Source organism: Camelus bactrianus, chromosome 16 (assembly GCF_048773025.1).
Source record: "Camelus bactrianus isolate YW-2024 breed Bactrian camel chromosome 16, ASM4877302v1, whole genome shotgun sequence".
Taxonomy (NCBI): Eukaryota; Metazoa; Chordata; class Mammalia; order Artiodactyla; family Camelidae; genus Camelus; species Camelus bactrianus.
The window spans coordinates 34,312,168-34,326,652 of record NC_133554.1 but is presented as its reverse complement, the minus strand read 5'-3'; the positions used below and the strand labels follow the sequence as shown (position 1 = coordinate 34,326,652).

General features: G+C 38.2%; 1 protein-coding gene across 3 annotated transcripts in view; it reads right to left on the bottom strand.

The window, feature by feature from the left end:
• The window catches only part of SPOP (speckle type BTB/POZ protein), a 62,361-nt gene extending 48,081 nt beyond the window's left edge, over positions 1 to 14,280 (bottom strand). For 2 of the 3 annotated variants that reach the window (XM_010949259.3, XM_010949267.3), the window contains exon 1: positions 14,087 to 14,277. The gene's annotated coding sequence lies outside the window, so the exon portion shown is untranslated. Of the gene's footprint in view, positions 1 to 14,086 lie in introns of all 3 variants that reach the window. The other variant, XM_074343026.1, reaches the window with a different exon arrangement.
• Between the last annotated feature and the right edge of the window lie 205 nt (positions 14,281 to 14,485).

The window sequence follows — 14,485 nt, the reverse complement described above, 5'->3', positions numbered from 1 at the left end:
CCCATCATCAAACCAACAAGGCAGAGGGGAAATCCACTGATTTATTATCTCTGGTCAACAGATTTGAGTAAATGAAGATCAAGATGCTACTGTATCTTTTTGTTAACAGGATTTCAACTTCAATGGCTCCCATGGCCGTTCTACTTCAGATGCTGATCCACGGTCTCATACCTTAGTAAGGGTCTCTTGGAATTCTCTTTACTTCCCAGATGTGAATTTCTGAGTTTTTCTCTCTGAACTTCTATTCCCTCTACCAAGAGGAAGGGAAGACTCAAGATGAGAAAACACGAAAAAAAAGTGCAAAAGCCCTGAAGGAGGATCTAGCTAGGTACGTAAGAAAAGCCAGTGCAGCTCGAATATAGTGCACAAAGGAAAACACTGTACAAGAAATAGGCAGGTACCACATCACAGAGAGCCTAACAGGTCATGATAAAGACTTTGGATGCTGGGGGAGGGTATAGCTCAGTGGTAGAGTGCATGCTTTGCTGGGTTCAATTCCCAGTTCTGCCAATTAAAAAACAAACAAATCAACCTAATTATCTCCCCACCCACCTGCCAAAAAAAACAAACAAACAACTTTGAATGTTGTTATTTTCATAAATTTTTCCACTCCCATGGTGAATCAATTTTATATGAATAAAACCTAGATCTACGTTTCAAACCTCACCTGCTCTTCCAAAACCCAATGCAATAGATTTAACTGCCTGCCTGCAAGGCAGCCTCTCCTAAATGTCAATACATACAAAGCCAAACACTATCTTTTCCCCAAACCAGCTCCTCCTGACCAATTTATTTCTGCTAACAGACTGATCATTCACCTAGGCTTCACATCTCAAAGCTATCTTTCATTCCTTATCTACTGTTCATCTGCACAGGTCCTCAAATCTCAACCTATCTTTTTTCCCTAGTCCCAGTGCCACTATCCCAGTTCACACTAGCACCAATTCTTGTTCAGATTACTGGAACAGACTAACCAGTTCCCAGACTTTCAGTTCTTTCTCCAACAAATGTATCCTATATGATGTCATTTAGATACTTCTAAGACCATCAATAAGCAGATAATATACAAATTTATTATCTCAAGTTCTAACTTTACTTCAAGCTCCACTCATATACCTGCCTCCTTAACATATTTATACTTAGCCTCACGCATACCTCAAATTTAACATGTCTAAAATTGAACTTCTGATTTGATCTTCCCTCCCAATCCCACACTTACTCCTCCCATTTCTATCTCCCATTCCCATCTCAGTAGGTGGCACCTCTACCCATCCAATTGCTTGAGCCAGAAATCTAGGAGTCATCCCTGACACTTTCTTCTCCCTAAACCCCCATATTCAATCTATAATTAGATTCTTTAACATACTTCTCAAATAATCTACCTCTCTCCATCACCTGTGCCACGGAGGCCCACCTGCAAAGATTCTTATTTAAGTGGTACAAATGCAGCCCAGGCGTCCGTTGTTTTACCAGCTCCCCAGGTGATTCTAACATGCGGCTAAGGTCCTGGACTCCTATGAACCTCTCTGAGCTTATTTCTACTACTTTCTCCCTTGCTCACCTAACTCCAATCACCTTGGCCTCCTTGCTGGTTCCTTGAACATGCCAGGCACATACATTCCTCCTAGCTTTTGCCCTTGTTACTCTCTCTGTCTGGAGTTCTGGTTTATGCCTTCACCTTCTACTTCTACAGATATTTACTCAAATACTACCCTTGTAGTGATTTAGTGAGACATTCCCTGGCCATTCTATCTAAAATTGCAACACCCACCTCCACCCCAACACTCAGTATCTCTTTCTCCAGCTTTGTTTTTCTCCTTGGGACTTATCACTTTCTACCATACCATATATTTTATTTATCCTGTTTACTGCCTGAATATGCACTTCAAGAAAGCAGGGATTTTTGCTGGTTTTGTTTGTTAACTATATCCCTAGCGCCTAGAATATCATCTGGCACAAAGTAGGCACCTAATTAGTATTTAACTCTCAGCAAGGCCTTCCCAGACTCCCCCAATTAAATTTAAGCTCCCCATTATCCCCCAATAGTAACTTATTCCTTTCCTTCATAATATTTACAGTAACTTGTAACTATATTTCACTTATTCATTGAAGCTCCTCTCCTAGAATGTAAATTCCATGAGAATAGGGATTTTCTGTTTGGCTCATCATTATATACAGCATTCCTCATGCGTAAGTGGCACAGAGCAACTATTTAAAAAACAGTTGATGAATGAATTAATAAGTGAATGAGGTCAAATAAATTTTCTGAAAGCACACTCTGATGTTATTTTTTCAGTCCAAATCTTTCAAAGTCTCTGCATCACCTAACACATTAAACCCTGCCTGGCCTTCGTATAAGACCTGTTCTGGGCCAATTTACTTTCCTGCCTTATCTCCCATTATCCCATTTGTCTTCTGCATCAGCTACACTACACTACACTATTCATTATTTCCAGTACACACCCTATACTAACTCTGCACTTCCCCACCTCCACATTTTTGCTCATGACATTCTTTCTGTCTGATTTTCCTTCCTACTTCTGCCTATCAAAATTCCAGTCTTTATAAAATACCTACTCTTCAAAACCCAGCTCAAATGTAACCTTCACAGAAAGTCCCTCAACTCTAACTTTCCCAGTTGAATGATCTCTTCCCCTTTTAAACACCAAAATATATAATACTGGTGTAATTCCGCACTCATTTCAGAACATACCCCTCCTCAACTTTTACAAAACCTTTTGTTTATAGTCACTCAATAGATACTTCTTGAAATGAAGTTGGTTAACACCACTACTTCCTTCTCTGTCATAAAACATATTTAAATTGGGGGCTGGGGGCACTATTCTCTTCAACAAGACTCTTTAATGACCAAAAGATGAAAGCCGAAATAGCAGATTTCCAGCCTTAACTTTCCCTTCTATGCCTTTTCTGAAAAGGTAAGACCTTCCCAAATACAATTTTTGGAGCTCAGATTTTTTAATGAATTCAACTGCTTGGAGAAAAAAGTTAAGCTGCATGTGCTACTATGATGACATAAATTCCATAAGCTATCTTAAAATGGGTTCCCCTAAGATTATGACATATTTGAAAGACTACCTCGTTGAAAATCTGAATACCTTAAATCCTGTTGTTTGAAAACAATACTAAGAAAATACTTCTGTTCAACAAGAAATCTGAAACTTTCTATGATCTTTTAAGTATCCCATTCATATCTACATCATGTTAAGTGATATTAAGTAATGGTACCAGCAATCCAGTAAAGTTCCATCATGAAACACTTGTCGTACCTCAAGTAACAGACCTTTGTTTCCCTACCTACATCCTCTTATAAGGTTGTGGTTCCCAAAATGTAGTTCACAGATCCCTGGAGGTCCCTTTGAATGAGTCTAAGTTGAAACTATTTTCATAACAGTAAGATATTGTTTGCCTCTTTTGCTGTGTTGACATTTGCACTGGTGGTACAAAATCAGTAATAGGTATAACTGTTGCTGCCTTAGCATAAATCAAGGTAAAAGCATCAAACTGTGCTAGAGCTACACGTCTTTCACCACTATGTACTGGCGATTTTTTTTTAAGTCAACTTCACTTAATGTTTTTGATGAAGCAATAAAAATTATTAATTTCATTAAATCTGAACCCTCATACAGGTCTTTTAAGTATTCTGTGTGATGAAATGGGAAGTATGTAAAAAGCACTTCTACAGGACACTCAACTACAATGGCTGTCTGCAGGAAAAGCACTTGTGACTATTTGAGTTGCGAGCTAAACTAACTGCTTTTTTCATGGAATCCTACTTTTACTTGGAACAAAGGGCAAACTGTGGTTATTCAGACATGAATATTCAGCAGACATTTTCTTGAAAATGAAGTGATTTCTCTCACTTCAAGAAAAGTAAGTGACAGTGTTTGTTGCCAATGATAAAATCCGAGGTTTTAATAAAAAACTAAAATTTTGGAAATCTTGTAGCTGTTTGATTCCCAATACTTACAGATTTTTCTGATAAGGATGGTGATAATAACTTAATGTGGTTATTTTGATAGTGCATTATGAAATGTGTCATTTGGAAGAATGAACCAACATTGCCCAAACAACCAATGTATAACATAAAATCATGTATTGGTAAAAGGTCTATTTAAAGGACAAGAAAGACAGAAGGATTTTAATGTAACAGTGACATCAATATGATTTCAGATTCCACACTGCAACCTAACTTATAAACTACTAATTGTCAAATTTTGGTGTAGTATGAGAGAATAATATGCACAATTGTCTGAAAATACTCCTTTTTCTAATTACATGACCACAGAGGCCATATTTTCTTCATACATTTCAATCAAAACAATCTATCACACCAAAAGGACACAGGAGTATGTACACATTTCATCCATGTTAAATTCTGCATTTTGATATTGTTCTATAATTATGTAAGATTTTACCACTGGGGGAAACTGGGTGAAGGGTACACGAGATCTCTCTGACCTGTCTTTACAACTGCCTGTGAATCTGTAATTATTTCAAAATAAAAAGTTAAAAAAAAAAATCTATCACATCAGATTGAATTTGGAAGCAGATATGAGAATCTAGCTGTCTTCTATTAAGCTGGATGCCTAAGAGATTTGCAAAAACGTAAAAAATGCCACTCCTCTCACTAATTTTCTGAAAAGTTATTTTTCATATAAATATATTATTTATGTTAACATGAGATCTTTTTTAGAGTAACTAATATTTTTTAAAATGTTTTCTGTTTTAATTTCTAATTTGGTAACTATCGATAGACATACACCACACAAAAAAAAGATCAGTAATTTTTTTAAGAGTGTAAACAGTCCTGAGACCAAAAAGTTTGAGAACCACTGCTTAAGAGAATCTGCCTCTGGCTCCAGCCACCCCCACAATTGCGGTTTGTACCAAACCCTCCCTCTGCTAACCTCAACCAGAGTTGAAACTGGGGCAGACATCTTGTCCGGGGGAAACCAAGCCTTAGACTGACCAAATCAGATATTGCTCAGGAATCTGAATTAACCTTCATGGATACTGAGGTCCGCTGAAGGTGGAACACTAGAGTGCATTATTAACTCTAACTGCTGGAGCCCTTGGAACTATTTTGGTGCCAGCCCTTTCTGAAGCCTGGTTGTCCAGCTTTTCCTTAGATTCTATGACATATAAATCTTTTATATGAGCTATTCTAAATAGGCTTCTTTTCCTTATGATCAGAAATCCTTGACACCATAAAACCTCAATGCCATTACCAAAAGTATTTTATTTGATGTCCTTATCTGAGACACCAAAATACAACAAGGTTCTCTTCCATTTGAATACCATATCCCTATATAAAAATAAGTATCGCTCCAACAAAACTAAGAACTGAATGGAAACTGTGGGCTTATTCAGAACAAGAGACAAACCTAATGACCAGCTGCTAAGATAAGGGAGGCTGGATTTTTTCTAACTCACTTTTGGAGAAGGCCATTATATATCACGTAAATATAATTTAGATAGCAAATGGCTTCATTAAAATATACCAATCTGACAGGGTTTTTCAGGGAGGATGATGAACTGAAAAAGAACAAGGTAGTGAGACCTGCCCTACCAGGTATGAACAATTATTATAAAGCTATGATAATTACGGCAGTGCAGTACCAGCACAAGATGTGCAAACAGAGTGATGGTACAGAATATAGAGAATACAGATACAAACCCTCATATATTTACAAACATGTAAGTGGTAATATAAAGTAGGAAGGGGCAGACTTAACTTTTCAATAAATGATGGTGGGATACCCAGCTAACCTTATGGAAAGAAAATTCAATCCCTACTTTGAGGTTATACTTATGAAAAAAATTAGATCCCTACTTAACACCAAACGTCAAATAAATTCTAGGTGGATTAGAGACCTAAACGTGGAAAGCATAACTGTAAAACTTGTAGAAGAAAATTCAGGATGTAACTACTACCTCAAAAAAAAATATACACCATAAAGGAAAAACATAATAAATCTTACTCTGTCAAAGTTTAAAACTTAGTTTCAATAAAAGACAAAGTTAAAAAACAAATTTAAACACACCCATTAGGATGGCTACTATTGAAAAAAAAAACAGTAAATAACATATGTTGGTAAGGATGTAGAAAAACTGGAACCTTTGTTCACTGTTGGTGCAGCTACTATGTTAAACAGTATGGAGGTTCCTCAAAAAAATAGAATTACCATATAATTCAGCAATTCCACTTCTGGGTATATACCCCAAAAAACTGAAAGCAGGGTCTCAAATAGATATTTGTCTACCCATGGTCTACCCATGGTCATAGCAGCATTATTCACAATAGCCAAAATGTGGAAGTAACCCAAGTGTCCATCAGTGGATGAATTGATAAACAAAATGTTGTATATACATACAATGGAGCATTATTCAGCCTTGGAAAGGAAAGAAATTCTGACATGCTACAATCTGGATGAACCTCATGGACATTATGTTAAGTGAAATAAGCCAGATACAAAAGGATAAATACTACATGATTCCATTCAATGAGGTATCTAAAGTAGTCAAAATCATAGAAACAGAATTACCTATTTCTAAATGTCAAGAAAAAGATTATGTAAATCAAATTAAGGAGATGAATGATTACATATATATATCTTTTATTCCCCCTACAAATAAGTAGATTGATAGGAGGAATTAGAGGCTTTCAGAGAACTATTGCAAGACCTTCTTTGACATTGCTGGTGCCACAGCAGGAAGATTTATGCCAACACCTTCTTAGAAAGCAACAGTCAAGAATAAAGGTCTTACCTAAATGTCCATCGACAGATGACTGGATAAAGAAGTTGTGGTATATTTATACAATGGAATACTACTCAGCCACAAAAATGATAAAAATAATGCCATTTCCAGCAACATGGATGTCCCTGGAGAATGTCATTCTAAGTGAAGTAAGCCAGAAAGAGAAAGAAAAATACCATATGATATCACTCATATGTGGAATCTAAAAAAAAAGACAAGTGAACTTACATATAAAACAGAAACAGACTCACAGACATAGAATACAGACTTGTGACTGCCAGGGGGGAGGAGGGTGGGAAGGGATAAACTGGGAGTTCGAGATCTGCAGATACTGACTGGTATATATAAAACAGATGAACAAGTTTATACTGTATGGCACAAGGAAAAAGATTCAGTATCTTATAGTAGCTCATGGTGAAAAAGTGAATATATGTGTGACTGAGGAATTGTGCTGTACACCAGAAATTGACACAACATTGTAAACTGACTATAACTCAATTTAAAAAAAAAAAGAATAAAGGTCTTACAGTGACCCCATCACTCAGACCACACGGGCTCCACCATGGCCCAGGTGTGCCAGAAGTTCTTCTAGTTCCTGCAGGCCAAGCCATGCAACTCACTTGTCAAAGTGGCCCGGGGTCTCAGCCTCATGCTGCACAGCCTTATGACCCCTAGCCTCCCTTAGCTAAGCCTGCCTTGCCCAAAGGTGGGGTGGCACTGAAGGCCAGCAGACAGGCCGAGGCCAAATCAGGGTCATGTCTGCCTTTTACCTGCTCAGGCTCCCACTTCTGGGGTGTTTGACAGGTGTAGCCCTGGCTATGGTCAATAGGTTGCGGACGCCAGCAGGTTTAAGCTGGGCCCAGAGTGGGTATTCCACCTTCTTGGGTTCTGCCATGCCTGGAGCATGACCCCCTTCCAAGATTGTGACACCATCTGTGTTAAATTTTTCATGTTCTTTTTTACCTCCGATTTGAATCTTTTTGATTTTGAAAAACATTGAGAAATTCAATTAAATGCTTTTGGAATAAAGAGAGGAATAAAGGTCTTCACGGTCAAGTAAGAGTTACTGTCTGAATGTTTCTTACTCTGAGGTCTGCATCCAGCTCTCCCAAAGCAGCATGACCAACTCTGCCACACAGAGCAACTAGATGACTCCTGCCAGTTCTATTAAAACATGACCATAGTTGTAAGAATGAAGGCCCCAGTGTTTCCTAAAAAAGCTAAACTTTAGAATCTTTTTTCCTATAATGGGGGCTTGTCAAAAACAAAAGTAAAAGAAGCTACTGGATCTTAGTAGCAAATGTGTCAGCATAGCCTTTCAGAGTGATTCACTGTGACTAAAAACAAACACAAGAAACAGGTGTGCTTCCCTGAATACACAACCAGAATTTAATATGGAGTCAGCATTGTTATGAAATCAGGTTGAGAATAACTTTTATAAAAATCTGGATGTAAATATTGACAAGATGGTAAAAAGTAAAGTGAATTTCAGATGAATATCAGAATACTGTTACCGTCAGGCTTTGAGTAACCTGAAATCAGTAAATTACTCAAAATACCACTCAATGGTAAGAGTCCTAGAAAACATTTTCTGCTAAGGTAGGAATTAGTCCAGTCCCTAAAACAGCTTTAGAATGCAGTTGCACTGTATCTTTCATTTATATTAACCTTCATTAGTGTGACGGATTTTCAAAAAACACTGTGGATGTACCGACATTTTTGAGTCTACAGTACATGACAGAAATCCACAAGATTCAGCACTGTTCGAGACCCTGTGTTAAGACAGCTAGATATCAGAGTTCATGGCCTGTCTGAAATTTTTCCCTAATTAAGAACAATTTGTCTCTTTTTTGTGATGAAAATCTAGTGATAATGAAAAAAACATGTTATTACAGCATAATCTTATGTAACACTCCAAATCTGTTGGAGAAATTTGTGTAAATGAGGAAAAGGGAGGAAAGACAAACACATCCTTGTGCGTATATACACAAAGACGTTTTTACATAACAATCAAAACCTCACATCTCCAAGATAATATATACAAATTATCAGTCTCTAAGTTTTATTTTCTGTACCTTTCATCTCAGAAAAAAAGCAAGGTTGCTCATGAGAGAAGAAATCCCCCAGTCTCTTCTATAATTAACCTTACACTAAGGGTGTGGGGTTGGACGTCGGGGATGTGTGGGGTTGGACATGGTGGGGGTGTGGGAAGCAATGCTCTCTTCAGAAATACTACCTGTATTTCACAAAGAGTATTCAAGGTAAGGAATCTGTGAGATCTAAGATCCAGAATCCAGCAATGGCACAGAAATGTCAAACACTAGGTGCACTGTGTTCAAAGAAAGGCATCTTTAGTTTTTAGAATTTGGTTCCAGAAGCTCTGCAGGGAGATGAACAACATAATTTATTAAAAGGGAAGAAAATGTGATATATATAAAGGTACAGACATGAGGGGACATCTGGGACAAGAAAAATACAAAGTGATCCAGGGACTTCTTGTACCAGAAGCACTCATACACCAAGCTTAAAGGGCTCCCACAGGTCAAATATAGGACATTTTGAGCATCAACAAAAAGGTCCGTAACTGTTAGCAAAAAAAAACCAACCCAAAAACAGACTAAATTAAAATCCATGATTTTATAATGCTACTAAAACAAAGAGAGCAAGAAAAAGAAACAATTCATTTCCTATCATTAGAGGTGTTTATTACATATCCTTATTCAGAAAAATTACTGAAGGGAAAATTAAGAATTTACCTTAACTTTTGGGAAGAAATTATAATTTATTCCTGATTGATGAGGAAAACCTTAACAGAAGATTAAAGGCTAATCAATGTAAAAAAAAAAAAAAGCAGAATTAGAAAATTACCATTTTGTAATAACCAAAGAAATAACCATCCACACAAGGATGGTCATCAGGTGAAAGGCTGCTGGAGAAGTTTAACAAGCCACTCTACAGATTACTTGCAAATTACAAAAGGGAAAAACGTCTTTAAAGTGGAGAGATCTGATATTTATCATTTTGAACAAATGATCAAACAAACTCATCATCATTACATTATGACATTACGTTTCTCTTATTGTGATGCGACCTGGAATACAGAGCATAACCTATGAAGTATTATTACCAAAAATGTTTAACCTGAATCTAACCAAGCCTTTAGACTTCACTGCCAGTTTGTAGGAAATACAGGGATATGGAACAAATTAAATGAAACTGTGAGGAAACAGTTAGAAATTCCAGAAGTGGCATATTCTACAAGACAAATGGCCTGGTCTCTTCAAAAAGGCAATTATCATGTGGCTCCTAAATAAAGTGTTCTAGATTTAAAAAGAGACTAAAGAGACACGTTCGGAGGGGAAAAAAAAAAAAAAACAAACAAAACCAATAGCTAACAAGTGTTATCCTAGAGACAACTAGGAAAATCCGAACTGGATATTAGGGTTAGTAAAGTATTGTTAATTGCCTTAGCTATGATAATGCATTGTAAGAATAATTAAGTAAAACAATGTCTTTATTTTAAGAAGATGCATCTACCTCATGGAAGATGCAACTAAAAGGAAATTTAAGTACACCTGGGCTAGAACACCCCCAAATTAACTAAACTGAAATAAAAAAATTAAAACAAAGAAGATGCATCTAAAATATTTAAAGTATTAAAGTATTAAGGTGTCATGATGTCTACAACATAAACATATATTATATACAAACACACATATAAAGCAAATATAGCAAAACAACTGTTGAATCTAGGGGATAACTGGTATAAAGGTGATAACTGCACTATTCTTTCAATTTTTCTGTATGTTTAAAATTTTTCACTTAAACAGTTCTAAGAAAAGGGGGTGGGAGGGCTCAAAAGGCACTTCCTCCAGGAAGGCCTCCAAGATGAACTCTCCTCTAACATTATTCATCTCTTTACAAAGTCCTCTCAGCATAGAACACAGTATATTACTGTTCTTATTCTGTTTACTATTTGTTCTCTTATTATTTCATATATTCAATAGACTTGGTTTTCCAACAAAACTGTAAGCTCCTTCCAGCACAGACATCTTTTAATTCTTTTCAACTTTCTCACAGCTTATAGTGAAGTATCCATTTTGCAACTAGCAGACTTTTTTTTAAAGTACCAGTAGCAATATTCTGTGCAGGCACTCAGTAAGCACCTTAACTAACTGGATTAGCTTTTCAATTCCTCAACAGAATGGCAGTTCACTTGTATAAACAATTCTGAGTCACAGCTATCAAAAGGATATCATCAAACATCACTTATGGGCTTACAGAATTTCATACAGAGAAATTAGTATCAAGAGTTGAAAAAATTAGAAAATAGGTTTTACATGTCTTCCTAGCACTGCTAATGGATTTGCCGAGTTATCTAGGCATACGACTTTATTCTCATGATATTATTCTTCAGTACTACAATATCTTCCACCACCACCTTCATCTGAAAATCAGTGACAGTATTTATCCATAACCCCTGGGTGTAATGAAGCTTTATAAGCTACAAAATGAACTTTAAAATCTTAGATAAAAGAATGCACAAAGATTTTAAAAATCTGATAATACAATGTTGGTGAAGAAATAGGAAGACTCATACACTGCTGGCAAGAATGTAAATTAGTACAACCTCCAAGGAAAGCAATTTAGCAGTATCTAACAACATTAAAAATGCATATATCAAAAAAATGCATATATCCTTCCACTAGGAATTTATCCAACAGACACCCATGTGCATAAAAAGTACAAAGAAGGAATTAATTGTAGCACTGGAAACAACCTAAATATCCAATAATAGGAGCTGGTTGAAAGATAGCACATCTATACAGTGGAATACCTGCCATCTTTCAAAAAGGGAGAGGTACTCTACATACTATATGGAATGATAGCCAAGATATATTAAGTGAAAAAAGCAAAGTGCAGAATAACAGATATAGTATCTTACCATTTGTATAAACAACAAATAAAAACAAAAATACCAAAGCATAGTGTATATGCTTGTTGAAGCACTATCTCTGGAAAGGTAAACAAGATACAGGTAACAATAGTTTCCTTTGAGGGAGGTAACTAGATGGACGAAAGGAGGACAGTATTAGAAAAATTTTTCCCTTTCTGTGTAACTTTTTAATTTTATTTCATATGTATGTACATGCGTTACCCAGAGTTATTTTTTAAACATGGCTCTACATCAACTCGAATTATTTAATGAATACTTATCTTAATCCCAAAAGCATCTCATGCCTTCATACCATAAAAATTTTAAATAAAACCAGTAAATTCAACCAGATGAAGTTTCCAGATAAAAACAAAAGCATCTGAGATGACAGAAGCCTACTGAGAAGAGAAACGGACATTTATTACCTCCATAGTTTTACTTCAAGGTTTTATCAGAACCTGATGGGAGTGTGGATACAGGCAACATTAAACATCTCCAAGCACCAAAGCAACTACTCTGAAGACCTCTACAAGGAGAGGTCCCAGAGTACCAAATGGACATCAATCACTCCCACCCTAAGTGTCGGGTTGTCACAATAACTTATACTCAGTCTTCACACAGGGAAAAAAGAAAAAAAAGATGAGTCTCCAGCTCTTTTCCAAGATACAAGAAGATATATGCCCTCCAAATTCCTGTGCTTCCTCTGTGTCATCTCTTGGCTCCAACTGTAACCATGGCAACATAAAACAGCACAAAAGACAGCTGAACCATGCAAAGACCAGAGTAAAATGGGGAAGTGAAAAATATATATACTTTAAGGCCTAAGAACATAAGGTCCTAGAGTTAAGAATGAGACCAAAAAAAAAAAAAAATTGAGAGAAGAATATCAAAGAAAGAATACAAAGGAAAGGGAAGAGAAAATAAGGCTTACTAATAATGTTTCCCATCCCTAATTATCCAGATAGGAGACAAGGTTGGCAAACATAACTGAAAAACAGAAAATGTGCCTCTACCCCCAACAATTCAGCTATTCATTTCAATGCTATTCAGCAAACCTTTTGCTTGTAAGAGTTTATCATTTCTGCACCCTTTTCTGATGGCAGAAGCAGCAGCAAGTATCCAAAAGAGTGGCAACACAGGAGCAAACTAAGGGACCACATATAATCTGCCAACTGAAAACCCAGGTTGTAGATTAGTGAAATACCACTGTACCTTAAGTTCCTCTTTTAAAATTGCTCTTTGCAAATGTGAAACAAACATCACTCTTGTTACTTAAAATTAAAACTTCCACTGGGTAAGTTACTGTCCACCAATAGTTTCAGACTGCTTCTGTTTTCATGTGCTGAGCATATAATGTACAGCTAAAACAGAAGTGCTAAGGAAGTTCTTTTTACAAAAAAAAAAAAAAAAGAGGCAAATAGGTCACAAAGTAGGAGGGCTGGAGATGAGAGAACTCTGATGTCTTGATTTACAGTTACTACTCTAAGTCTTATACTCTTTGCTCTTTATCTTTACCTTAGCTAGTCCTGTGAGGATCATTAATAATTTTACTAATAGGAAACTCCCCTTACTTTCTTTTTTATGACCCCAGTTCTCTTTAGAAAGGCTACCAAAATCCCCTGCCAGAATAACTGAATGGGTTGGGGCACCTACTCCTATATCAGGGAGGTTTGCATTAAAGATACAGCATGACGGTGGGAGTACTCGAGGAAAAAAAAAAGTAATGCTAGAACAAGAAGTTGCAGTGACAGTTTCAAAAGAAGGGTCAGCATGGGGCATGTAAGCTCTGGGAGGCGTCTGTAGCCTAGGAGTCTCTAGGACAACATCAGATGCGAACAGTGCTTTGTCAATAACGCACTCAAAAACTTAAATTCTCCCTTTGGGGAAGGAGAACCAGGCTCACTACATGGCAGCAAGTCTAGCTTACTGCCTAGGAAGAAGGAGGGCGCGTGGTCAAGGGGCTCTTTATCCCGCAGGTCCCTGCAACATAGCGATGCGCATGCGCCCCGAGGGCAGCGAACAAGCACCCCTAGCGCGTTCACACTCGCGCATGCGCAGTCACCCATCTCGCCGCAGGCGACAGCTCACTATTTGGCAAGGGGGATGGGGCTGGGAAAATTATGGGGGTGCGGAAGGCAGGGGGCGCGTTTGTGTCTCCTGAATGCTTCGGATTAGGAGAAGGAACGGTTGATTAGGCTCTGGCATTCGCAGGCCACGTAACCCGGGATGTGGGAAATGGGGCAGAGAAGAGTATATGTGTGGCGCGGAGGGGAGGAGGGGAGGACTGGGGGGGGTCAGTCACCTCTAAGGGAGACGCTCCCCCACTCCGACAGGACAACCCTCTCCCTCGACTCTCCTCCCCCCACTCACCTGAGAGCGGCGGCGACAGCTGCTGGTCCCCGTCCCCCTGCGCTCGCCTCATACTGTCCGCAACATCCGGGACCTGCGGGACCGCCGATACACAAATACACACACACACTCGGAGCGCGCACACTCACACATACACACACACACCGAAACACACCGGCCGGGGCGTCATGGCGTCAGCACGCCGACGCAGCCAGCGCGTACCCGTCGGGCTCCACCCCGCGCGGCCTCCGCCCCCCTCTACTCCCCTCCCCTCCCCTCTCTGGTTTCTCCTGCCCCTCCTCCCTCTTCCTCAAGACTCCGCCTACCTCCCCTAGTGCGCATGCGTCCCGGCGTCTAGCCTGGGCCCGGAGATTTGGGTGGAAGGAGGGGCCTGAGAGGAAAGAGGCGGGAACTCGGAGG